Source organism: Urocitellus parryii, unplaced genomic scaffold (genome assembly GCF_045843805.1).
Source record: "Urocitellus parryii isolate mUroPar1 unplaced genomic scaffold, mUroPar1.hap1 Scaffold_95, whole genome shotgun sequence".
Lineage (NCBI taxonomy): Eukaryota > Metazoa > Chordata > Mammalia > Rodentia > Sciuridae > Urocitellus > Urocitellus parryii.
This window is the reverse complement of record NW_027554244.1, coordinates 667,483-694,672: the sequence shown is the minus strand read 5'-3', so window position 1 is coordinate 694,672 and position 27,190 is coordinate 667,483. Positions and strand designations below refer to the sequence as shown.

The 27,190-nt window shown below is 46.1% G+C and overlaps 1 long non-coding RNA gene across 1 annotated transcript in view; it reads left to right on the top strand.

Annotated features, from left to right (window-relative positions):
• Window positions 1-27,190, top strand: part of LOC144253113 (uncharacterized) — a 56,718-nt gene that overhangs the window by 28,439 nt on the left and 1,089 nt on the right. The window contains exon 2 of the long non-coding RNA XR_013343116.1: window positions 24,516-24,620. This is a non-coding gene — a long non-coding RNA (uncharacterized LOC144253113). The remainder of the gene's footprint in view (window positions 1-24,515; window positions 24,621-27,190) is intronic.

Genomic DNA, 27,190 nt, shown 5'->3' with positions numbered 1-27,190 from the left:
TCGTGGCTCAGAGTTGCTTGGGCTATCTGGACATGGGAACCCAACTTGCAAAAGTGCATGAAGCTGACAGGAAATCACCTAGTGTGATTCCCGGTGATGTGTCGGGATGACTCTTGGGGTGTGTGTGGAGTGAAGAATGGTTTCAGAAAAAGCTTGACAGCTTCTTTTTGGATGATGAAAATGTTCTAATATTAGATCGTGTGGTTAGATTTAGCAAAACTCTAAATATTCTAAAATCAGTGTACAGTTGTATACTTATTACAGGTGACTTTTATGATATATAAAGTATAACTCTGTGGGGCGCCACAGTGCATGACTGCACTCTTCCCGTCCTGATGCCTCAGATTCTGACCAACCACTGCCTTCGCTCTGGTTAGGGCAGAGTCTAGCTCCGATAGTAAGATGGTCTTCTTGTGGGATGTGTCCCCAGGGTTGAGTTACAGTCACCTGTCCGTGGTAACCCTGCTCCTTCTGACCTTTTTTGGATGGTAAAAGCCCACTTCCGAATGTGCTCGCTCTCGTCAGCCTCTCGGGACTTTCTCTTGCTCTCCCTCTTGGGGGGCCTGAGGCCGAGAATAGAGAAGCCGCCCTGAAGCTTGTGTAAAGGTAAAGTGTGTCTCTTTTATTTGGTGTCCCTGCAAATTCACAGAGGGACCTTAAGTTCAGCTGCCCGCACAGGTTGGGGGCGGCATAACTCAATAAACTGTTAAAAATGCATGAGGCTGCTTGTGATTCTGTGTCCTCAGGGCCATGATTTTGTGTCTTTTCTCTAATGCTCTTGTCACTGCCAGGTTCCCTGGGGTGTGGGTATGGAGGTGGCGCTTGGTCTGTGAGGATGGCCTTGTGCCTGGATTCTGGGACTCTCATCCTGGTTCCTGCTTTCGGCTGCTTTCTCCTTGAATCTTCCCCTCATCAGAAGATTCTCTAGGTCTGCGGAGGCCCACTCTTCTCCTTGGATTTTGACCTTCTAGTTTCATAGTCTCTGGACAGCTCCTCTGTGTTTTTATTGAGATTATAAATCAAAGAAAGGAAAACATTTGGTATTTGGTCTAGTTTACTCCTCCTCTGCACTGTCCCCACCTCCCCATGTGGAAAGGCAGGCCCCAGCAGCTGGCCCTCATCCCTGGATCTTGAGGTCTTTTCCTTTGCTCCCTCATTTCCTACAGTCTCTCGTGACTCATCACACACTTTCTGTGGAGTGGGGCTACTTTCTCTATTATATGTTAATGTCATCTCTAATCATACAGGTGACATTAAACAAGCGGTCTGGTGAATGGGGTGAGGCTGGGACTGGGTAGAAACAGCCTGTCTGATCCTATACTTCAAGGAAGTCTGCATCTTGGTTTTACCAGAATAGTTTTAGAAATGGAGCTAATTTTAGCTAGGTGTGGTGGCCCACGCCTATAATCCTAGCCTCTTGGGAGGCTGAGGCAAGAGGATTGAGAGTTTGAAGCCAGCCTCAGCAATAGAGAGGCACTAAAAAAAAAAGTAAAAAGAAACTGGTTTGATTTTTATGTGTAAGGTGTAAGTGGTGTTTGAAATAAAATAGTTGCATTGGTATGTTAGAATTTTTAATAAGGAAAATATTTTTTTGCAGTAATTATTACTATAGAAACATAGTTTTTATTCTTTTTGTTTCCTAGTGTTTCTGCTTAAGTATATTAAGCATTGGTTTTTGTGAATCACCCTTAGCTGTTTGCCTTTCTTAGTAAGGACAGAAAAGGAAAGGATGTGGCTTAGGAAAGACACCAGATGTACACAAAGAGAGGAGGGGTGAGATCTCAGTATAGGCACCAGCAATAAAATGCATGAAACAGCACTTTTGCTACATTAAAAATAAAAAAAGCCACATTTACTGAGCTAACAGCAAATGAAAATGAGGTTAATAATATATTTCTAAGTTCAAAATTTATAATGTATTTACTTGCATAGAAAGAGCCACACGTTTTTCAAATGGAGTTACTTTTTGCATTGCATTTTTTTTTACTCTAGGCTTTCCACTTATTCTGACATATTCACGTCCCTATGTGAAAAAAGGTTACTGTAGTGTGCCTGCTTCCCAGCCGCAGCAAACTGTGACACCTGTGTGGTTTATTTCAGATCCAGCCTCTTCCTGCTTCCTGTCCTAACCTCCTGTTTTAAGCCCCATAGCATTTTGTACTGCTTTGTACCCTGGAACACAAGTTACCTTTGTTTTATAGTTTTCCACTTGCAAGAAAGCAATATCATAGATTTGAAAAACCAAAGCATATAGTATTAAAATAGTGATAATGAAATAATGCTAGGAACCACTTAAATGAGCTTTGGCATTGCTTTTCCTGCCATTTCCCCAGTGCATTACCTTGCTCTCAGGGAGCCACAAACTCTATGTCGCACTCTTTTTTGTTTGCTTATGCAATTCTTCCATGTTACTCAATGTTATTTTTGCCAATTTTTAAACATCTTCTTGTTATTCTACACTTCCACACTTGCTTCTTGTTGGATATTCAGGTTTCTTCCTGTATAGCCCCTGTCCCTCCTGTGCTTGGACTGTCTCATTATCTTAGAGTCCGGGGAGTCAGCTGATAGGGTGAGAGGATGACGGAACCCCTGTGGGAGGTGGGAGTGAAGCTGGAGGACCAGCCTGGAGCCTCTACCTGCCTGGAGCGCTTGTTGCCTTTCTCTCTTTCTTCACTTCCCACAGCTGTTCCCCCTGGTATACTTTAAAATGTTTTTGCAGTGCTGGGATGGAACCTCAGTGGACTCCCATGGCCCTCCAACTTCCTACCTCCAGAGTGGACGGTGGTAGGGGGTCACTTCCATCATCTGAGTTCTGGGTGCAGACTGCTGGCTAAAAGTGGCCTGAGTCTGTTCCCTTGCCTGGGGGCTTGTCCTGCTGCTGTGCTTTCTTAGAAATTCCTTGAGCCTCCTTTTATACATGCTCAGCCACTGCTTCCCATTCTCTGCTTTGTGGTTGGTTTCTGCTGGTGCAGAACCTGAGATTTTGTCTTAGGTTTCATTTGGCCTTTGCCAGATCTTTCTGGATTCCTGATTACTTCCTGGAGCTTATTTGCAATCTTCTCTGCTTAAGTCATTCAAGAATCAGGTAAGTGTACTTGCTGTGCCCTCCATTTTCAGGTAATTCATAAAGGTGCAACAGGGTGGTCAGGGTGCAGTGATTGGAGACTAGCATTCATCTGTAGAATACGTTCTCCTGTGTCCTGCTTCAGCAACATGCCTGTCTCCATCACTATTTTCTCAGAAGGGCTTTGAATCTACAGCCTTCCTGGAGGGAGAGGGTGAATAGCTAAGAAGCAGAAAGGGTTTCCTTCGTTATTTGAGGATTTACATATAATGAAGACATGGTAGGCTCAGACACCTTCATGTCAGTGAAAACACATTTAGGTGTTTCAGTTGATTGAAGGCAAAATGTGGCCCAGCACTGTGAAATGCTGCCAGAATAGATGGATCAGATCCTGGTTATCAACTTCTGGCTGTGCTAACAGGTTCCAGCATCCAGATAAGGAGGAGAGAGCTTTCCAGCTTATGAACTGTTTTTTTTAAAACATCATTATTTTTAAAAAGAGTGTATATGAAATTAGAATTCTTCAGGGTGCATGGCTCAGGAAGTGAGGGGTTCAAAACCCTGTCTTCCAAGGAGATTCGGCTAAGCAGTTGGATTGGTTCAACTTAGAACACAGAGTATTCTTGGGCAAGTGAGACTGGTGAATGGCTTCCTAGATGTCAACAGTCACGAGGAGTTGGCTCTGCTCTTACACATACTTAACAAGAGAAAATTGAAGGTTTTAGAGGTGAAGTAATTTGAACTCTGAACTGGCTGTCTGCAAGGTGGCAGGGTGGGCTGGGGAACGAGGGGAGACATTCTCTGGTGGGAGTTTCTGATCAGCACAATCTGACTGGTGTCCCAGCATTGTCAAGCAACAGGGCAGACATTATTGCTCTAAGTGCTCTGAACAGCTTTAGATCATGTGTGTATTTTTTTCTCTTTTTTTTGACAGCATGGGAGATTGAACTCAGGGGCACTCTATCACTGAGCTACATTTCCAGACTTTTAAATTTTTTTTGGTCTTAAGACAGAATCTTGCCAAGTCACCTAGCTGGCCTCAAACTTGCAGATCCTCCTTTCTTCAACCTCCTGAGTCTGGGTTACAGATGTGCACCAACATGCTCAATTGTGTCTTTTCCCTTTGAGTTGAAGCATAAGGAAATATCCCAGTCAGGATCTGGTAAAGGAGATAGGAAACCTTCTGGGTACTTCAGTAGAGGGCATTAGTTAGGGAATTGATTTCATGGGAGTTGGAGGCTAGAAAGACAGACAAGAAAGCTTAAGATGGCAGAATGTAGCTAGAGGAGGCAGCTCGCACCTCTAGGACCAGGAGACAAAGTGAAGCAATAGAGAAGACCTGGGGAACTAGAGCTGGGACTGCAGAGGTTGGGAAACAGCCAAGTGGTGCTGTGTATGTGCCTGGGTGTGAGGTGGGTCCTGGGGGCACCAAGGAGCTGGGAGTGCAGGGGGCACGGTTCTTTTGTCGGCAGTCTTCCTCTGGTGTTCCTGATGGCAGAATCCAATAGAAGATTCTCTGGAATAGAGGTAGGAGTTGCACTCTCCTTGTGTCTGCATCTCCAGCAGAGGTTAGGAGGGCATCTGGAGAGTGGGCTCCTTGATCCCCATTGCAGGCTGCTCCTTGGGACAAGTAGCATCAGTTTGTCCGATCTGTGTATTCTTTTTTTTTTTATTCTTTTGGTTGTAGTTGGACACAATGCCTTTATTTTATTTATTTTTATGTGGTGCTGAGGATCGAACACAGCACCTCGCACATGCTAGGCGAATGCTGTACGGCTCAGCTACAACACCCCCCCCACCTGTTCTGTGTATTCTTGAACCTTTCATGCAGCAGTGGTGGTTCTACTTGCTGTGCCTCTGTAACCATCTGATACACAGAGCCTCCACCGAGGGAGGGTGAATAGCTGAGACACACAGTGAGTTTCTGCTGGCTTGTCCACCTAATGAGCCTCTTTGCTTGCCCACAAGGGCCTCATGGACTCTGTGGACTCCTTTATGGCCAGAGGTTTTTGTAATGAAGCATGTCTTGGTTCATGCCTAGGGAAGCACATACATGGTCATCATGGACCACATGTGGATCTCACATTTCTCCCTCCAAGAGGCAGGGGTCAGAGCCCCACTTAATTCTCTTCAGTGATGACTACACATCTGGGCCTGCTGGCAGTGCACTAGAATTTTTTTAAAAATCAAGAATGAATTTCATTCAGAATTCAGAAACATTCAAGAATGTTTCAGAGATGTCCATGATCCATGTGGTTGAGAAATGTGCAACCTTCTTAGGAACCATACTCTTCACAAAAATCTGGATGTGGAGTAGTGAAGTTCCATTTGTAGAATCAAGAAGGTTCCAGTTCAGTTTCTTCTTAGCTTCTTTGATGAGCGTTTGTTCTCTTCGTAATAGATTATGACTGTGAGATTATTCTTGATGTAGTGCTGTGCAGGAAGAGAAGCCACAGCATCGAATCTGTGATGCTTTGCTTCTGTATTCAGAAGGAGAACCAGAATATTAGAATAGTTGCTTATTGCTCTTCAAAACAGCCAGGGCTGCCCTCCATATGCAAGCCTGCTTCTCTGTGGTCGGGCTGCTTCCCGACTGTAGTTTCTCTGGAATTACATATTTACTGTTGGGATATACCTGTAATTTATATAACAATTTTTCTACTGTTAGATATTTAGTCTGCTTCTGATGTTTCAGTATTATAAATAATGATATATATATATTAAACCTTTGGTCCAGATTTCTGGCTATTTTCTTACTGTAGTTTTTAGAAGTGATGTAAAAAACTGGAGATGAAGCTTGTAAGGGGTGTTGCTGTGATTTTCAAAATTGCTTTTCAGGAAGGTTGGGCTACTTTCCATGCCCACTAATGGGATCAGAGAGTTTCCTTCTTTGTACCATGGGCAGTGTCATTTAAAAAAGTCTTTGCAGTTATGTAGATTTGATCATTTAATTGTTTTAATTATTAGTGTTACCATAAGTGCACTGAACTCTTTTGCATATGTTTATGAGTCACTATGATTGCTTCTTTTATTATTCTTTCATCTCTTTTGCTTATTTCCAAACACAGAAGTTGAAGGTGAGCTGCACCATATTAATACTCTGGGATTCTGCAGCCGCATGGTTCTGAGAATTATTTTGTAACTCTTAGGACCTAGAGGGAGGCCCCTTGGGAAGTGCGGACTGGGGCTCAGGTCCCAACCCTTTCTGATCAGTGTGTGTCAGTGCCTTGGGTAAAGATTTGGTGTGCTTACCAAGTTTTCTAAGCCCAGGTAGTACCGTGGATGAGAAAATCACCATGATCATGCTGTTGAAGGACAGACTGCTGGAGGTGCTCAGATACTAAAGGGAGGTGTAGGAAGTCTTACCTGTAGTGTTCTCCCCGCTTCCTCCCCTTCTGCACTCTCCCTCTCTTCCTTCTTTACCACCATTCCCTCTTTCCTTCCTCCCCTTATTTCCTGCCAATTGCCTAAGTGCTGATGGACATTCAGAGTCCCTGTGACCACCCTGGGGAGTACAGAGCTGAGTGTGCAGCCCCTGATGGGTCTCCACCTGGGCTCAGACTCCTCTGTGCTCTGTGCAGTTGAGGCTGCAGGTGAAATATCTTATTTTGTTCTGGATCTTCTTTTTTGAGCGGTATTCGCAGAACTGACCTGATAGGGGGTGGTCCTGAGAGGTCTCTAAGTGACCCTGTGCCCCTCTGTGAGTTGCAGAGAGTGGGGGATATTGAGTAAGGGAGATAGGCTCTGGAAGAATGGATGACCCTCACCCAGGCTGAAAAGGGTGACCATTGGTCACTTGGGGACTGACTTGTACTTGCTGATAGTCATTGCACATAAACTCCTCCACAGGACAGACCTCACAGTTACTGGAGACCTGTCAGGAGGAATTGGAGGCCACTCCTAGGTGATTGAGGATTACTGTGTTGCTAGAAGGGTGCTTGCTGTCATGGAAGGAAGGATACCAGGTAGACCTGATTCAGGGAATAAGGGAATAGTTCAGCTCATTCCTAGACTTGTGGCCTTAGTGATTTTTTTTTGGGTGCTGGGGATTGAACCCAGGGTGCTCTACCACTGAGCCACATTTCTAGCCCTTTTTCTTTTTTTATTTTGAAACATGGCCTTGTTAAGTTGCTGAGTCTGGACTCAAACATGTGATCCTTGTGCCTCAGCCTCGTGAGTCACTGAGATTGCAGGTGTGTGCCATGGTACCTGGCTCCTGACTTAGTGGTTCTGAAATCACTTAGAACATTAATTTCCTGCAAAACAGGTATTGATGTGTGCTTCCCACAATTGATGTGTGTATCTAAAGAGGTGATGTTGCTGGAGCCACCTGTTTCCCTTTCCTTAAAGGTTGCCTGTGTAGACCTGGTCTTGCAGCTGACTCTGGGACTCTCTTCATGCCTTTGGGTGAAGGTGACAGAAGGCTGATGGGTTGGTTTTTAAAGCATATCAGAATTTTTAGCCTCAGATAAACATTCAGTACTTGTAGAGCAACTGCCCACCAAGTTGCAAATTAGCAGATGGTGCCTGTCATCCATGTTCAGGGCATCTTTCTGCCCTGCATGCCATGCTGTAAGCCCAGAGGCTCGGGGTAGCATCTGAGGCCATTGCTCATGCTGTTTCTGCTCCTCTGTCCCTCGTTCTTACTACATAAGATGGGAATGATGGTATTGGTCTCCTGATCCTGGTGGTGAGATGGAGGGGTAACTAGGCACTCTGAAACAGTTACATGTTCTCTCATGATTGGCTCACCATGTGGCACAGGTGACTTGGACCTTCCAGCCTGTCATTGGCCGTGGGCAAACAGGGGATTTCGATTTTTCTTTTTTTGGACTCTGTTGAGCAGAGAGTAAGACCCTTGCTTAGGAATCTGTGTTACTGAAAGGAAAGACTGGGGGGTGGGGTCTCCCTAATTCACTCTATCTCCTCTTCCAGTCCAGGGCCTGCTCTGCAGCTGGGGTTGATGGGAGAATGAGCCAGGCAGTGTCAGGCTAGGCCAGGCCCAAGGGGATCCTATCTTTAGTTTTTTGTTGTTGTTGCTGCTGCTGCTGTTCTGAATGCTTGGTTCCTTGAGTTCTTTCTCTGTCGGGAAGGGAACCAATTAGCATCCTGAATTGCACTTTGATGAAGTTTACTTTTGTTCATTGAGATTCTACTGAGAACTACAGAAAAACTATTCATCTGGGGGTTTCAGAGGAGGGTTGTGTCATGCAAAGTTTTTCTTTGAACTTATAAGGTTAGAACTCAGGGGAGCTAAAAAAAAAATTAAACTTTATAGTGTGGCTCATAAATAACTTACTGCCTTTCAAGATGAGTGAATTCATTTGGGGGAAAGCCCCGTGGAGGTTTTCCTGCCCACATAGAAGAAAGAGGCCACTAGGATGAAGACTTCTGCAGTCCGGTCTGTGGGTGGATCGGATCCTGTGGGAGCCTGCCGTCCGGGGAGTGCGACTCTGCTCTGATGACAGAGGAGGTCTTTTTCCAGGTGTGCTCTTTCTTCCTGGCCCTTTCTATTTCACCACCATTTGCCCTTTACCGACGGTGGTGCACTGTGTAACCAGTCATATCCCTTCTCTGTCATTTGGAAAATGGATGCCATCAGTGTGTTACTGCTTTGATCTATTATTTATTTAGAAAAATTTTGTATCATGAGAAAATGGGAATTGTGTTTTGAACTTTGAATTCAATCAAGGCTTTGGTAGCTGGTGAGTCATGAAACTTTATTAAAACAAATGATCTCAGACATGTTAGATGTTTACTGACACTGTGTTACCAGAGTTGAGACATTTAAAGTGAGCCACACATTATTTATATGAACTCATAAAATACAGAGAGAGCATGAGCTGGTTGGGGCTGGATTCTGCATCCTTCTCCAATTCTGCCTCACTTCAAAAGACTGAGTATGTGCTTTTATGTGAACAGGTGTAGAAAGCTGGAGAAGGGTGTCAGCTGGAAATGGAATTAAGCCTGAGTTATGGAAGAATGTTCTTAGTTTTACAGCCTCCTATTACTGTTCTGTTGCTCCAGTTTATTTTTTCCCTTAGCATTCTGAAGCACATGGGGCTGCTCTGTCCGCCAGGGGCAGTTGGGGCACTGTGTGCATAGTCTGCAGCAGGGTGGTCCTGAGTGTGCACACTGCCCTGGGCACTCAGGTGGGCGTGCCTTAAAACATTGCATAGTTTAGGGGCAATTGTCTTTGTGAAGGTGAATTGTACTTGCAATCATTTGCATATGGCTCAGAAGTAAGACACTTATTTTATAATGTATAATATAATTTTTGGTTTAGGTTTTAAAGAATTGGAATGCTTGTGAAACAAATAAATTCCATAGTGATGAAAAGTTCAAAATTTGCAGTATTTCTGAAAAATATTCATCCTGAATCTACTTCCCTTTATAGTCCAGGTATATGTGCAGTTTGCTCAAAATTCCTCACATAGGGCCTTCAGCATTGCTTTGAGGCTGCTGAGCTGGTCCGTGGTGGTGGCGGCTGTGAGCTACGTTTCCAGCATAGATCATAATGCTTTTTGCAGTTTGTCAGAAGGCGCTCTGTGCTCAGGCAGATGGAGGGGCTGAGGCAGGATGTTGAGAATCTGTGAGGACATCAATCCTCCGTTTCTGGCACAGATTTAATTGTTTGGTTCGCCTGGGAAGCCATACGTTAACTTCTGCTTCAACCCTGCCCGATCTCGCCACAGATGCTAGCTTTACACAGGTCTATTTTTCTCTGAAATTGAACCTGAGAGACAAAAATCCACACTGGAGTTGTCATAGATTTTGCTAGATTGAGACTCATTGAGCTGATTGGATGCTTTCTATCTGCCCAGGTGATCCCTTATGTAGCAGTCAAATCGTCATCCCGGGGAACATGTCAGGAGAGCTGCCTTCTAAGATGGGAGTTTCTGTTTTTCATTTCCCCTAATATATGACCAAAATCCAGCACTTAACTCCCTGCCTCTCTTAGGTACTGGGGATTGAACCCAGAGGTGCTCTGTCATTGACTCCTTTTTTATTTTGAGACAGGGCCTTACTAAGTTGCTGAGGCTGGCTTTGAACTTGAAACCCTCCTGCCTCAGCCTCTGGAGTTGCTGGGATTAAAGGTGTGCACCACAGTGCCAGGCCTAAATTTTCTTCCTGAGAAAGTAATGATGAATTCACTTTGCTCTGGTCTAATGGAATCTGTGTTGGGTCAGCTCTCTCCTTTGGCCTCAGGGCCTGTGGTTTCCATCCCCAGAGGGGAGCCAGAGAGCAGCCTTCAGGTGACTCTTTACTTGTCCCACCTGGTCCCTTCTACTGCAAGGTCATTCCTGAGTAGGAGTATTCAGATGCTTCCAGCTCCTTGGGGTCTGGCCCAGGAGCTGAAGATTCTGCTGGGTTGGGTTTATGTCTCTGTGGTCTTCCTCACTTGCTCTGTGTGCCCTGGTTGTCCTTGTTCTGCAGACCAGATTTCAACAATCTCAAGGGTGAGAATGTCCTCGGAAATCATCTGTGGAATGAAAACATGAGCCTATTGTGGACCACTTCTTCTGTTTTTGTAACCTTTGTCAGTATTTCTAAATGTGCCATAAGGGCACAAAGATACATAACACAAATACATGTTGAAATGAGTCCCTGGAAGGCAGTGTTGGCGGCTGCAGGCAGGCCCTAGGCCACAGCTTCCCTCCCAATGCTGTACTTACCAGCCTTGCCCCCTGGCTTTCCTTTCTCAGTCTTACCTGAATATCTGTAAACTGCACGTGTTCCCGTGTGCCTCCCGCACCTGCAGAAGATCTGTCTGGTGCAGCTGGGGTCTTTTACAGTCACTGTTGTGCACCACCTGCCAGTATATGCATTTGTTGAATATTTGGGTTGCCCTTGCATATTGTAAATAATGCTGCTTTAGGCATTTTTATATAGGATTTCTGCTTCACAAGTGGAATTTTGGGGTGGTTGCTTAAGGATAGAATTGCAGGGTGACAGGGCTCAGTTTTAGAAGATAACTGCCAGTGACTTTTCAGAAGGTTGTGAGCTCCCACCAGCAGCACACAGGCCTGCCGTTGTGCTCTCTGCCAGCACACTGGTCTTTATTTCAGTCGTTTCATGGGTATGGTATTTTGGTTTTAATTTTCCTTAAATTTAATTTTTTTTCTTTTTCGAAATTGTTATTTACTAATGGGGTGAATGTGATAATGTTTTGGTATATATACACATTGTGCAATGATTAAATCTAGCAAATTAGCATATCCATCACAGGGTGAGAACATTTAAAATGTACTTTTTGGGGAACTGGGGTTACACTCAGTGAGTAGAAGAGCACTTGTCTTGCATGTGTGAAGCCCTGGGTTCCATCCCCAGCACTACTAAACAAAACCAAAAACAACAAAAAGAACCCACAACTGGTTTTTTTTAATATTTTAGTTGGACATAATATCTTTACTTATTTTATTTTATTTTGTGGTGCTGGGGATTGAACCCAGGGTCTTGTGTATGAAAGGCAAGCACTCTACCAACTGAGATATATCCCCAGCCCTATTTGTTTATTTTTATGTGGTGCTGAGGATTGAACCCAGCGCCTTGCACGTGCTAGGTGAGTGCTCTACTGCTGAGCCACAACCCCAGTCCCCCTCCCCCAACTATGTTTTTAGCAAACATCTTTTTAGGCTTTCTTTTGGTAAATAGGAACAGGTGAGATTTGCTACTGCAGTGCATGTGTGTGCATATCTTCCCTGAGGCTTGTGCTTGTGTTGAAATCTTCTCACCTTAAGGTCAAGACTTGTCCCAGAATGTGTCCTAAAGCTTTACAGTTTGGTGCGATTTGCTTAGGTCTGGTAACTAGGGTGCAATAACTCCTGGTATGGCCTGGAAGTTCTGTGTCATGCCTGCTCTCTTGGCATAATTATTCGTATCATCCTTTTTCATTCAACAGTGCCCCACGTGGATGGCAAGTTGCACCGACTACTACTTACTGGTATTGGGCTTTGCATATGGAGTGAAGGAGGAGTCCAGTTTCACTTTGTTCCATATAACTTTTCATTTGTCCGATACCTTTTATTTCCATGGACTGAGGTTATTCCTCTACAGTGGTCTCTGGCATTGGCTTGGGCGTGCCACTGGCCCTGCCTCTGGCACTCTGTGCTGCCCTGGGTGTGTCTTTCTGTGTCAGCACCACACTCTTAATCTCTGTGGCTTCATATGATCTGAAAAGCAAGCTGTGGCATCTGGTGTTCAGGAGGACCTCTCTGCTTCTTCCCTTTGCCTTGCATACACATCTTGGGATCAGCAGCTCTGATTTCCCTGCTGAAGCTCTGACGGAGTCCGCATAGATGATTCAGCCAGAGACTTGATCTCAATAATAAGTTTTCTAATTTTCTGTGTGGAGGTCTTTCACATCTTTTATTAGAATTATTCCTAGTTATTTAAAGTTTTAAATGCTATTTTGATGATGTCTTAGAAATGTTTTCTCATTTGCTCTGGTGCACACAGGAACATAGTTGGTTTTTATGAACTGATTTGCATGCAGCAGCCTTGCCGAATGTTATAATTTGGATATTTATCCTCATATTTGTTTGGATCTAAAAACACAGCCATCGTCTTTTGCAAATGGTGCCAGTTTCTCTCTTCCATCTTTACATTTTCTCTTTTTAAAACTATGTCACACCATCTAGGATTAGTGTTGAATAGAAGGGGATATCCTTGACTTTCTTCTTACCTCATAGGGAAAGGTTTTAGCCTTTTACTACTAAATGACAATTTTTGCAGAGTTTTTATAGATAGGCTTGATCAGAATAAGGGAGTTCCCTTTCCTTGCTGTGAGAGTTGTTTTGATAAGGAGTGTGTGGTTGGTTAAGAGCCTTTCCTGCCTGGGTGGGTTGGTCAGCAGCCTTCCCTGCTTGGATTTGTTGCAGTGGAGGAGCATGCTCTCAGGTGCAGAGCTGCTCTGCAGGTTGAGCCTGGCTGTATCCACTTTGGGACACAGGTCTTGAGCTCTTTCTGTATAACGAAGTTATTTAAGATTTTTGCCCATTGTTATTGATGAGAATGACTCACTGATTTTGTTTAGTTTTGTCTTTTTGGTACAGTTTTTATACCAACATTATTCTAGTCCAGAATTATGATTTTGGGAGTGATTTCTTATTTTTCCTATTCTCTGCCTTTTAGCAGGATTTGTAGAACTTGTTGTCCAGATCTTGATTTTTTTTTTTTTTTGGTTACTGGGATTGAACTGAAGGGTGCTTTATCATAGCTACATCCCCAGCCCTTTATATTTTGAGACAGGGTCTTGAGATCATGGCTGGCCTCAAACTTGGGATCCTCTTGCCTTAGCCTCCCAAGTAGCTGGGATTATACAAGGTACACAAGCAGACGCATAGCCTGTTCTGTTGTGAACACCTCACAGGTGAGATGCTGGGGGTGGTCCTGAGTTGAGGTTGAGGGAAGAGTGGATCTGGGGTTCTGTTGTGGTAGAGGTGATGAACATTAGTATAAGTTGAGTACAGTTGTTGGACAGCCTGTCCACTGACTGTTGTCTTTTGTTGTTTAGCAGTTCACAGTAAACCGGAGCTTTATAATTTTTCACTTACTTCCATGATCATTCAGTGTCTTACAGAACAGGAGGTTTAGTTAGGCAAACAGGTCCTAGGAACATTAACTTTGAGTATTCCTGAGATGCTTATCAGAAACATAGAAAGCCCGGTTCAAGGGGTTTCAGGTCATACAAACTCAGTGTAGTCCAGTGCTCAAGGTCTGCTGGCCGTCCTCAGGGGTTCTTTAGGAGGCTTTCAGGGTTTGTGAGGGGGGTTTGCATTTCCCCTGTCGGTGTTTCTGCTGGGTGCAAAAGCATGATGGGCAAAGATGTTGGTGTCTCAGTGGCTCCAATGGCACCATCCATGCATTCTTGCTAGCCTGTTACCAGCACCCCAGGCCAGAGGTACTGCTGGGGTCCCCACCGACTGGATTCAGTTGCCTGACTGCATCAGAAATGAGAGAAAGGGCTGGGGATGTGGCTCAAGCGGTGGCACGCTCGCCTGGCATGTGTGTGGCCCAGGTTCGATCCTCAGCACCACATACCAACAAAGATGTTGTGTCCACCGAAAAATAAAAAATAAATATTGAAAAAAATTCTCTCTCTCTCTCAAAAAAAAAAAAAGAAAAAATAAAACAGCACAAACATAAGAATTTAATCACAGTTTGGACCAAACTGGGGTGACAGCTAATCTGCCTCTGTCCATCCTGCAGGAACATTGCAATTCATAGGTACAAAAGCCAGGAGTTATGTGGATTTAGCAAGCTGTGGTCCAGTTTTTCAGCCTTGCTGTCAACTCCCAGTCTTTGGAGTCAGTTCCTCTGTTCCCATTCTCAGCGTGGGAAAGTTTAGTTGCAGAAAAACAATGGATCAGGAAATTTGGGAGGTGGGGGCTCTGTTACAGCCTTGCACTTGCGATAACAAGTTTTATTTTGTTAAATCTTGCGCTTTTGTTACATGTGTTTTTAATATGTTCAAGCACTTCTGCCACACGTGGAGGAATCTGGGTGTCTGAAGGGCTTCCCTTGGGTGCTTGGTACTGCAGTGGGCTTGTGTTTTCTTCCCCACGGAGCACTGCTTTTCCTGAAAGAATGACTGACATAATGTTTTCAAAAAATGGGTGAAGTGAGGGCTGTGGCTGTGGCTCAGTGGTGGAGCGCTTTCCTAGCATGTGTGAGGCACTGGGTTCGATTCTCAGAGCCACAAGAAAATAAATAAGTAAATAAAATAAGATATTGTGCCCCATCTATAACTTAAAAAACAAAAAACAAACAAAAAGAAATCCACCCAAAACCTAAAAAACCATGTCTTCTGGTTTGAGTATAAGGTGTCCTCCTGAAAAGCTCATGTGGCCATGCAGGAATGTTTAATGATGAGATTATGAAAGATGTGACCTCATTAGTGGATTAATCCATTTGATGGATTCATAATTTGATTGAATTACTGGGTGGCAACTAGGTTAAGCTGGAGGAAGCAGGTCACTGGGTGGGCCCTTAGGGATTATGTTTTGTCCCAGGTCCCTTGCCTGCTTCCTCTCTGTATCCTGGCTGCCATGAGCAGAGCTGATCTCCTCCAGCAGCACTTCTGCCATGATGTTCTGCCTCATCGTAGGCCCAGAGCAGTGGAGCTTGCTGACTGTGGACTGAACCTTTGAAACTGAACCAAAATAAACTTGTCCTTCTTAGAGTTGTTCTTGTCAGATATTTTAGTCACAGTGATGAAAAGCGACCAACACACCATGCCATGTGTGGGTCAAAGAATCACTTAAAGTATGAGGTAGAATAATAGATTTTAATGTAACAGTGTGAAAAAGTTATTGAAATGGTTTCAGATTCTGTACTGTAGATGACCTTTAAGAAGCTACCCCTAGGGGCTGGGGATGTGGCTCAAGTGGTTGCACGCTTGCCTGGTATGCATGAGGCACTGGGTTCAATTCTCAGCACCACATAAAAATGAAATAAAGATATTGTGTCCACCTAAAACTGAAAAATATATATTAAAAAAAAAAGAAGCTACCCCTACTTGAGGTTTGGTGCAGTAGCAGAGTATTGGGGTTAGGGATTTAGCTCACTGGTGGAGTGCTTGTCTATATGTGCAAGGGACCCTGAGTTTGGTCCTCAGTCCTGAAAAGAAAAGTATTGACAGTTATTTGAAAAGACTGCATTTAGTATGTAAGGCTGGATTTTCTTTGTCTTCAGCTGAAGCAACACATTGTGCAGATTGCATTTTTTCTTATTTTTTGGTTCTGGGGATTGAACCCATGGGTGCTCTGCACTAAGTTACGTCCTTAGCCGCCTTATTCTTTATTTTCAGACAGGGTCTTGTGAAGTTCCCAGACTGGCCTTGAATTTATGCACTTTCTGCCTCAGTTTCCCGTAGCTAGAATTACAGGTGTGCATCACTGTGTCCAGCTCACTAAAATGTTTTGTTTGGGAAAATAATCTTTTTTTTCTCCCCCTGTGGTGCTGGGGATCAAACCCAGGGCCTAGTGCATGCAAAGCAAGCACTCTACCAACTGAGCTATATTCCCAGCCTGAAAATAGTCATTTTTAAAAAAATATTAAAATGCCAAGTTGGGTGTGGTGGGCACACCTACAATCCCAGTGATACTGGAGGCCAAGGCAGGTGGATGGCAAGTTTGAGGCCAGCCTGGGCAATCTAGCAAGATCCTATCTCAAAATTTTATAAAATTAAAAATAAAAATATCATTTATGTTAACATGTAACTTTTTTTTGGGGGGGGTACTGGGGATTGAACCAAGGGGTGCTTAACTACAAAGCACATCCTCAGCCCTTTTTATTTTTTATTTTGAGATAGGGTATTGCTAAGTTGCTTAGGGTCTCACTAAGTTGTTGAGGATGTCCTTGAACTTATGATCTCCTATCTTAGCTTTCCCAGATACTGGGATTACAGGCATGCCTGGCTGTGATTAATTTTTTATTGTTAATTTAAAATAAATCAATAAAAATGAAAAAACCCTCATTTTAATTTTCAAAATGATAAAAGCTGATAATTATAGCTGGCAAAAGCTTTTACAGATCTTCCATAATTGTTAGGAGTATAAAAGTGTCTGGAAAATGAAAGTTTGAGAATGGCTGGTTTGTAGAAAAGAAAATACTTAGTGATCTTGTAGTTCTTGGGATGCGGGAGGTGAGGCCGGGCGTTTCAGGTTGATACTAGCCCCTCCTGCCAGCAGAGGCGGATGTCTCTGTCAGTGCTCCGCAGCAGGCTGTGAGGGAATGTGAACACGACCACCCCCTTGGCCTCCGGGTCTCTCTGAGCAGTGAGTGCAGCGCAGTATATTTCTTCTCTTCATCAACCTCGCACGCCCCTCTGTGGGAGGAGAGCTTGTTGGAGGACTGTGGGGCCTGCAGAAGAGCAAAGCCCTAAGCACCACACAGGGAAGCAGCCGGTGCTGAAAAGTGTGTTTTAATTAAAAATATCCATCACCCAGTGGCTCTTCTTTTTCCTTTATTTCTCAAGTGTGGCAAACGCTAATAAACAGTGGTTGCACTCTGGTTCTGTCGTAATTGTTGGTTGGCGAGTAGGGCTTTTTCCTCTTAGTGCTTTCAGATAAAACCCTGCAACGTCTGTCCTCATGACAACTCTCCCTTTTTATTTTTATTTTTTTGTTACCTAATAGCAGTTTTTAAAATCATCATTATCATTATTATTTGTTCTTTCTATATACATGGCAGTAGAGTATATTTGACATATCATGCAGACATGGAGTATGACTTCCCATTCTTGTGGTTGAACACGATGTGGCGTGTGAACATAGGAAATTTATGTCCGATTCATTCTACTTTCTTTCCTATTCCCGTCCCTCCCTTTTAAATTTTGGCTTATGTGTATTTCAGAAGTTAGAGATAAAAGGTTATAAGAACCTTCAGGAAATGCCTGCACTGTTGTGTGTGACTGAGAGCCAGAGATGGGGAGAGTTGGGGTGGGGAGAAAACAGCGCCTGCATCATGGGCACCCTTCCCCACTCAACCGTGCTTTGCTCCTGGGCTGATTGTTGGGTGGATTGACCACTGAATTGATCTGGAGGGAGAGGAATCCCAGAGTTGCCTGGAGACAGGGTTCCATTGTGTAATCTCGGGAAATCTCCATCAAGAGCATGTCAACTTTCTCTGCCAACACTGTTTTACTGAAATAGGCAAAAGTATTCCAGGTAATGAATGATCCCTTGTTCTTCCTTGTGTATATGCCCTTTTTGCCTTTGAAGTGGTGGTAGTGAAAAAGTTATTCAGATCAGGGGAAGGGTGTTGGAATTTATGAACATTTTTGTGTTTATTGAGTGGGTTGATTTTGGGGGGGTGCCTACTGCAATGTAGTAGAGGGGATGTATATTGGTTTTTTGATCTTGTGGAAATTGACCTTTATATCAGTCCCCAAGTTTTATTTTAAAACATCTTTTTTTATTAGGTAGAAGAAAAGTCAAAGCACAAGAAATAGAAGTCCAATCTTTTAGTATAACCCCAGGGCTCCCCACTGAGAGCACAGACTGCTGCTTCTGAGGTGGTGGGTGGTGCGTTGGGCAGCAGCAGCTGGGCAGGGGTATTCCGAAGTGTGAGTACACCCTTTGTTGCTAAGAGGTGTTGGGTTTGGTTTGGTTTTACCCTTCTCACCAGTGTTGCCAAGCTCTTTTGATTTGTCATACATGAGTTCTGGCCATTGTAGGCAAAGAAGGATCCCCTCTATTCCCCTTGGTTTTTATGTGGGCTCTTTGGCTGAATATAGGAACCAGATTAATACAAGAGGTGATTAACAAGAGAAAAGCATAGAAATTTTATTTATTTTATATGTACCTGGGGATCTTCACAGGATTGAAGTTGGAAGAAATGACCAAAGCATGATGCTTATATACTTTTACACCCAGAACAGTAAATGTGTGAAGGATTGACTGGTAGGCAGATGGCTACCTAGACTGGGGTGGTAAACTCTGGGAATGTCACTGTATGAGGGAGGTAGAAGCTTGTGGAAATGAGCATTGCTTCAGAGTTTAATTTAGATTTGCTACAGCCCAGTGGCTAGTCTCTGGTGATCTCTTTTCCAGTGTTGGTATGGGAGGGACATTGCTTCTGAAAGGGTCTTCATGGCTTGCTGCATGGAGGGAAAGGCATACCCAGGGTCCTTCCTGCAGTTACATGTCCTGATGAGCTGGTTTAGCTTAACATAATCAATACTGCATGGGTCTGCTTTGCCTTCATGCCTTCACCATCAGACAGCTGCCCTGTGTTCAGGGTACAGGGTTTTGGGGAGATCTTGCTGGGGACTTTGTAAAATGTGATGGAATTTATCCCTACATTTTGGACCCATGCAAGTTGAGTCTTGTTAGCTTTTCCATTGCTATAGTTTTCATCTTACCAGGTGGAACTAGGGTGGTTAGTTTCCTGCAAGTACTACTTAGGTGGAAATGTTGGGCAGACATGCACACTGGAGTGTGCTGGGAGCAGGTCATCTGGGGCAGGTATGGTGTTCGCATTTTTTCTCATTAGTATTTCCATTTTATTTTAAGGAAACCAGTTTATTCCTGCTGTGTTCTCATGCTCAAAATTTCCTATTGAAATTGGAATCAATAAGTAGGGGATTGACCTATCAGCATCTTTGAATGTTAAAAACTTAAGAAAAGTCTGCTTGTTTTCTCAGTTAAATCTATTATAGTATTCTGTTCTTGAGTTTTCCTTCTCTGCTCTTCAGAGGTGCCTCAGAAGTTGGCAGGTGCCCTGAGGCTCCATTTCCCCTGGTTCTTCAGGCAAGCATCATAGAGCTCCAACTTCTTGTTGTTTCAGATGTCTTAGTAGCTATTTATCCAGGATTGTGGGCGTGGGTGAGCACGTTATGTATGCATGAGGTCATGGCTGATGCTAGGGCCATTTGAGCAATTCTCTGTTGTGATGAGAAGGATGTCCATCTGACATTTTAAAATTTCTAAAGTTGTGTAACTGTTTCCTTTTATTATTTTATCCTTTAGGATGGTGTTATGGTGTCTGTATTTGGGATCTCTGGCTGAGTGAGGAAGCATTTTGGAGGAAAGCCCCATGCTATTTTAATCCTAATGGTGCTGATTCTGTTATGTAATTTACATGAACTCAGAGGTTGGCCTGAGAGTTAAGGAGTACAACAGAGATCTGGCCCATGTCACAGGTTTACCAAAGCAAAGGGAAGTTTACTTTTTTTTTTTTTTTAACTTGAAAATGTTGTGGTTGTTTCTTGGGTTGTCCATCCAGCGACTATGCCAGGCTTATGCTTTGCACCTGCTCCTTTCCCCACTTGTATGGGTTTCCCTGATGTGCAGTGAAAAGTAGGAACCACTGTGGAGGTTGGATTTGTGGTCTGCCTCCCTCATCACGCTGTTTTTGTGATGAAAATACTTCATTCAACAAGAATAATTTCACTTTTATTTACACAATATGACCTATGAAATTTCTTGAGTAAAATTGAAAATAATTTAAAATCTAATTTTTCTTAGAATCTATAAGGGATGGCAAAAGAGCTAGAGCTCAGGACGAGGAGCATTCGGCATAGATAGTTGTTAGCCTGAGAGCATCAGCTCTAGTGGAAGGCTCAGCCTGTAATCAAGTACTAACAGGCACTGAGTGTTGGGACTGGTGGAAAGGTATGTTTTTGACCCAGTGCTGTCTGTCAGGCAGCCTGTAATTGGTGGTGGCTGGTGCATCCCCTGGGTTAAAAAGGGAGAAAGTTGGTTACCATCTGGCTGTGCAGATGTGGAGCTGTGTTGAATCCCTCAGGCTCCCCCTGCTTTGATGATTCAGCAGAGGCTGCGCTAGACTCACCATGGGTACTCATGGCTGAGGTGTACTGCAGTGAAAGAACACGGAAGCAAACAAGTCAAGGGAACAGGGGTGTGGGCTGAGGTCTGTAGGATGCCAGGCACAAAGTTCCAAGTGCCCTCTCCTAGGGAGTTCCACCAGACAGGCTTAATTCCTCTGGAACAAGTTAGGGCAGCATATATGACGTGTTGCCAACCAAGTGGTTCTTTAGAGAATTAGTCCCCAGTGTTTCTGTTGGGTGTTGGTCTTGGGGGCACTCTCTATCTGGCAGATACCAAAACACTAGGCTCCCAGAAGGCATGATCATATTATTTGTACAGATGGTTGAGGCCCAGTGAGCCACTCTTATCACCAGGTGGTCGGAGCTCCCAGAAGTCCAGGCTGCCAGCACCCAGCCCCCAGCCGAGGGTCCACTCTGCATGCAGTCTTTTCCTGGGGACAGTTTAGGTGTGCTGTGTTAGGTCCTCTCTGGGCAGGCACCCAGTTACCTTTTTCTTTTGGATTGACATCTCTTTCTAAAATACAGAGAATGGGAAAACTAAAGGGTAAAAGACAAAAGAGCAAATACTGACACATATATCACTGCTTGAAGTTTCCAACTGACCTGTGACACGTGATGTAGGTGTAGTCACCAAGGGTGAGTGGAAGGTAAGTGGGGAGATGAAAAGACTTACTTCTTTAGAATTGTATGGTAAATATGGGTAGAAACTGAACTTTCCTGAGCTTTGCTGTATACATACTAAATGCTGGTAGAGTTGCTTTTGTGAGAACATCCTTGAAGTACCTATAAAATGTATTTGTATTGCAAAAGTGGTTAAAGTAGTTTTCTTAGTCTTCATAAATTTGGATAATATTATTAAGCAAAATAATAGGCTAGTCTTTAGATGGAAGAGACAAAGAAGGAGAAATTTGTCTCTGGAGCAGAGTAGCTAATGACACTGTTCCCTGTTATTCTGGAAGGTAAACTCCTGTGGTGTTGGCTGCATTCCTCATGGCCATCTGTGTAGCGCATGGTCCATTGCAAACAGGAACATCTGCACGACTAGGTGAATGCAGGTGGTGGGTGACGTCATCGAGAGCTCCTTAGGTGTCAATTATCCCTAGGTCCAGCTGGGCTTCAGTCAGCTTCTGAAGGCAGATGGGCCCATTCCTAGGGTGGGGCAAAGAGAAACATGAATTTAGTGGACTTTTAAAAAAATGAACTTGAGTACAACATTGTAAGTAATAGTTAATCCATGTGTTGTGGTCCGTATTTCATCCAGGGTCTCAGATACCTGGAGCTAAGGATTTAAGGGTAGGTTTTCAGTTAGGCAAGACTGAGTACTCTTCTGTTTTAAATGAACTGTTTAAGATGATTGCAGATTTTACAGTATGCAAAATGATGGAGACCCCATATACCTTTACCCCGTTTCCTCTAGTGCTGATATCTTGAAAAACTCTGCTGTAGCATCACAGCTCAGATTTTGGCATCCATGCAGAATGTTCTACCAACACAGATCCCTCCTTGCCCTCTGATAGATGCCGCTCCCAGCCCCCCAAATCACTAGAAGTCCTCTGTTGCTATAGCTTTGTCATATCAAGAGTGTCTTATAAATGGAATCATATCATACATATGGGACTGGCTCTGTTCCCACTCAGCATGATTCTCTGGATAGCCGTCTAAATTGTGAGTGGAAGTTACTTGTCCCATTTTGTTGCTGGGTGCCCAGAAGTAGATCTGCACAGACATGTTCAGTTGACTCTCAAGGAATGTGTGAAAACAGTGCCGTTCAATGAAGTTTTCAGCAAGCAGTGCTATGTCCCAAGAAAGGGCTTCGCTCAACACTTCACCCCTGCACACCAGCTACACAAAGTGAACACCCCAACTGCAAGACTCCTGACCTTAGAACCTCTAGAAGGAACAAGAGAACCTTCCTGACTTTGCATTAAGATACAGGAGGCATAAGCCACACGATCTAGTGGCACATTGAACTGCATCAAAATCAAACACTAGCTTTGAAACATACCATTGAGAAAAGGAAAGACAGGCAATGACTGAAAACTGCCAAGCATACGTCTGACACAGACTTGCATGTGGTATGCATAAGAACTCTCAGAATCCCACAACTGGGAAAATGCAGCCCAGTTAAAGAATGGTGGCGAAAGACTTGCATGGTCCTTGCCCAGGTGAGACACACAAGTGGCAGATGATCACACGGAGGACCACCGCAGAACCGACCTGCACTCAAGGCAAGATTGGACTAGCCAGGGATGGGAAGCCACTGGCGTGCCCCTTCTTGGCTAACACGGGTGTGTAGGCACTTGGGGGACATTTGGCTGCTTCTCATAAAGTTAGGAGCACACCCCAGCAACCCACAGAGGAACCTAAGAAGTTCATGCAGAAACCTATACATCCCACCACCAGCCTCTGCCCCCTGGCCTTCCTGGGAGACGCAGTGGGCGGCAGCTCACTGCCTGGCTATGATGGCCCAGGGCTGCATGCCCCCTTCCTTTGCAAGTTAGGCTTCTCTGGAAGGGTGCCCATCAGGTAGCGGTGGCCGTGGATCTCACACTGGAGATTTTCTTGGTTTTTATTTTGGCCTGAAACATCATCATCCTACTCTTACTGTAGAGCAGTAGTTCTCCAAGCTAGTCACCCTAGGCTGGTGCCATTTCTTTTTTTTTTTTTTAATATTTATTTTATAGGTATAGTTGGACACATGCCTTTATTTTATTTATTATTGTTATGTGCTGCTGGGGATCAACCCAGGGCCTCACACGTGCTAGGCAAACACTCCACTGCTGAGCCACAACCCCAGTCCCCTGGCTGTCATTTCATTTGGCACTTTAAATTTGACTCCATGGGGGCTAGCGTTAGAGCTCAGTGGTAGAATGCTTACCTAGCACGTCTGAGGCACTGGGTTTGATCCCCAGCACCACAAAAATACATAAATAAGTAAAATGAAAGTATTGTGTCCATCTACAACTAAAAAAAAAAAAAGAAAAGAAAAATTTGACTCCGTGATGCCTTCTTGCTAACGAGAAGCCAAGGTCAAGCTGTGTGGGTAGGAAGGTGTCAGTAGCGGAGGGAGGAGACAGGCATCTAGGCTCACCCGCCCTGGGCTGCTCCGCCCTGTCTTGTCCTGGTCCCGGACCTGAGCATCTGAGCTCCCGAGGCTGCTGCTTGTCAGTGACATCTCTTTTGAAGTGTTTATGGGTTCCCTGTGACTGACCTGACCATGAGGAAATGTCCCTTAGCAGCTGCTCCTCCAAGAAGAGCCATCTCAGCCTGGTAGAAGGAAGCCCATGTCCAAAGCCAGTCCTTCCCTGTAGGCGTCGGCACCGTGGGCAGGGCCCAGCAAGGCCCAGCAGAGGGGCTGCACAATTCAGACATGAGCATCTCTTATCACCAAAGGCAAGAAGGCTGGAGGGCTCCTTAAGAGTGGACCCCTGTGGGGAGTCACAGAGCAGGGCACTCACTGCAAGGTGGCCTTGAGAGCCAGGCACACAGGTGGAGGAGGCCAAACTTCAGTACTGAGGCCAAAGAGTGGGTCCTGGGGAGGGAGGCTCACCACACACAGCTGACCCCCTGCCTGTCTGCTGGAGGATGCTGAGGGCACCTGCAAGGCAGAGGGCCTTCTGTGTCTGTGTGAGAGCCCCTTGGGCCACCCTCCCTTCCAACTTCAGGCTGGTGTGTGCGCAGAGCACCGAGGCAGGTGGGGACAAGGTGCAGGCCTAAAGGTTTTGGAGAGAATGGGTCTGAACAAGATGAGCAACTGAAGTACTCAAGGGGAAGAACAGAGAAGGTGAGGCCCGACCCATCTCCCAGCTTCCACCAAGTCCTCCTTCCCACCCCGGGGACAAGCTGGAGGCCACAGAGCTCCCCTGCAGGGATCCCAAGCCGGCTCCAGAGAAGCTCTGTGGCTTCCAGATGCCCAGAGACCACAGGTCCCATTGCCCTGCTGCCAGCTTCCCCAGTTGCCCGACAGGAAGTGAGCACGGAGTCCCACACTGCGAGAGCATGGGGACAGGTGTCCAGAGCGCCTGGCTGCCCTGTGCAGGGCCCACTGTTGGGCATGGTGGAGCATGATGTCCAGGACAGGGATCTGACCCCCATGTGGGGTGCAGGCGAGGCCAGCACAGGGCAGAGGATCATGTCCCCCTCTCTCCTTCTCAGATGATGGCGCCATCAGGGTGTGGAAGAACTTTGCTGACTTGGAGAAGAACCCAGAGATGGTGACTGCATGGCAGGGGCTCTCAGACATGCTGCCCACCACACGAGGTGGGTCTGGGCTCTTTGGGGAGGAAGTCCAGAGCTGCAGGGGTCACTGTTCCAAGGCCTCTGGACCAGCTTCCTACCAGCCACCCATTCACATCAGAGTCCCCAGTTCATTAGTAGGTGGCCTCTCCTGATAGCCATGAGGCTTACAGGCCCAGGGTTCTGAGTGCCTTTGAGTCTTGGGTATGGCCCTGAGCTCTGGTCACACCTGTCCTGGTGTGAAGCTGAATGTGGCTTGGAAACACACTGTGGTTAACTGGCCCTGAGCAGCAAATGTCACATGTTCTTGAGGACCCGTGTGGTGGGCTGCCCAGGCTGGTGAGATCGGCAGCCACCAAAGCAGCTCTGGGCGTGGCTTTGCACCATCCAGCAGTTTGGGAGGACCACCAGGTCAGCCTTTCCAGGCCTGAGTTTCCAGAGCCCTCTGTGCATCTTGGAATGGCCACCTGTGAGCACAGCCCTCTGACCCTGGTGACACCAGGTGAGGTTACTGTGGCCCACCACTGGCTGCTCCTCCTCCTGCCTGTGATTTCCACAGCCCCATCTGAGTCCTCTTCCCAGCCCCTGTCTGTGTGGGGCCTCTCCTGGTTCTCTCAGTTCTGTCCCTGCCCTTCTCTCCTGCAGAGAACATCAAAATGAGCCCCTTCTCTCTGGACCTTGCTATTGAGACAAATTATAAGCAAGTAGAACCTCACTCCTCCCATAGCCAGTGTGTTTCTGGGTCGTCAGCTGCAGAATCTAGGTTCACAGGGAGACCTGCCTTCCAGAGCTCTCTGTCCTTGCCCATCTTTAATGTGGAGTCACAGCTGCCTGTCCTCGGGCCACAGGGCCTACAGGGTGTTGGAGGGATGTGCCAGGGAACCTTCTGGACTCACATCTTAGTGTTTTGTAAGAATTCTTACATTAAAAGTTCAAGATAAAGGGAAGATGAGTGAGAAAACTCAACCTTGACCTCTGTAAAAGTTTTATATGGAGACTCAGTGTCCGATCTCCCCAGAGAAAACTAAACTAGACCACAGGGCTGGGGCAGGTGTCAGGGAAAGAGCAACACAACTACCGTCTCTGAAACCCTAAAGAAAGACCAGAGGCCCTCCTCTGTGTGGGGCCGGGGGTGTCCTCGCTACATTGTCCCAGTGGTTGGTTACACCCTCCCACGTACGTGAGAAGCTGTGCCACAGGACAGCAGTGGTCTCTGAGAAGACACAGGCAGAACCAGACCATCCTCCACACCCTGTCAGTCAGGGAGGGCCCCGGTCCGTTCCCAGGGTGGAGCGTGAGGCTGCCAGGGCGAGACTGTCCCACCACCTTGGCCCCGAGAGCAGTGTGATGGTCCAGCCTCGGCCTGTGAACGTTGACCTGAGCCTTTGGTCAGTGGTTACTATTCATTAACTGGAGCAACCAAGGAGGTATACAGAGCAGCAGCCCCAAGGCTGGGGCAGGTGGCCATGCAGAGGCACAAGCCAGAGGCAGAGCTCCCCAAGTCGCAGAGGTCAGTTCTGGGCTGGCCACAAAGCTGGGCGCCTAGCCACTGGCTGGCAGGCACCAAATCTACAGCTGTGCTCCAGGGCAGCGCAGGGCGAGGCTTGGCTCTCCACTACCAGGCCTGGGATGCGGGTGGCTGGTCTGACTTCCACGCTCTCTGCTCTGTCCTGCCTTGTCTCCCTGTTTTAAGGAAAGAATTAGCTCTTTGGTCAGGCTGTGTATCAGGACACACATCCAAGGCCTGTGTCCAGGATTCGTCAAGCAGGGATCGGACCTCTGCCTTCTGGGGAGTGCAGTGTCTCCCAGTCCAGTACTCAGGGTGAGCAGGGCACAAGCACACTTTGAACTGGCGCATGGTGCCCCCATGGCTCCTGCTCAGCGAGCTACACACACCTGGGCACAGCAGCCTCCCCTCCAGAATCCCTTCCTCTGCTCCACCAAGACCTCCACGCTGCAGGCTTGGCTGCCCAGGACCTAGGGCTTGCTTCCCTCTGTAGGGCAGATGGACAGACATCAGCACTGTCCTAGAGGACTTCCACATCTCTACTCAGCTGGGTCTCTCAAGTTGCAAACTGGCTGTCCAGGTGTACCTAGACGTGGGGCTCTGGCCTTGCACAAGGTGCCATCAAGCCCACCTGCCCCCACCCCATGCTATGTGGTTGGTACCTTGTCACATGACTTCCACGTGGGGACAGGTATGCCCTCCCTCCAGGGACATCCAGGTCCCAGCAATGTTGTGGCTCTCCTACCTGTGTTCTCCTTTTCCACAGAGGCTATTTGAAGAAAAGAGGACAGTGGCCAGAGGGTGGGGCCCAGGCTGCACGAGGCTATGGTGCCTTGGTTGGAAGCAGGCGGTAGGAGCAGCTGGAAGGCCCAGGGCACAGGAGGATGAGGTGGTGGCACCACAGGACAGCCGGGATCCAGGCTGAGCTGCGTCCTGGGAGAAGTCTCTGGTCCAAAGAGGGTGACTCATGTGCTCTGGGTTCCTTGCTTCTCTCAGCATTCACCAGGTGCCAGTCCCCACAGACCCTCATCCTGGACCTTAGCCTGCCTGGTGCCCAGGCAGCCGACCACACCGGCCAGATTGCATG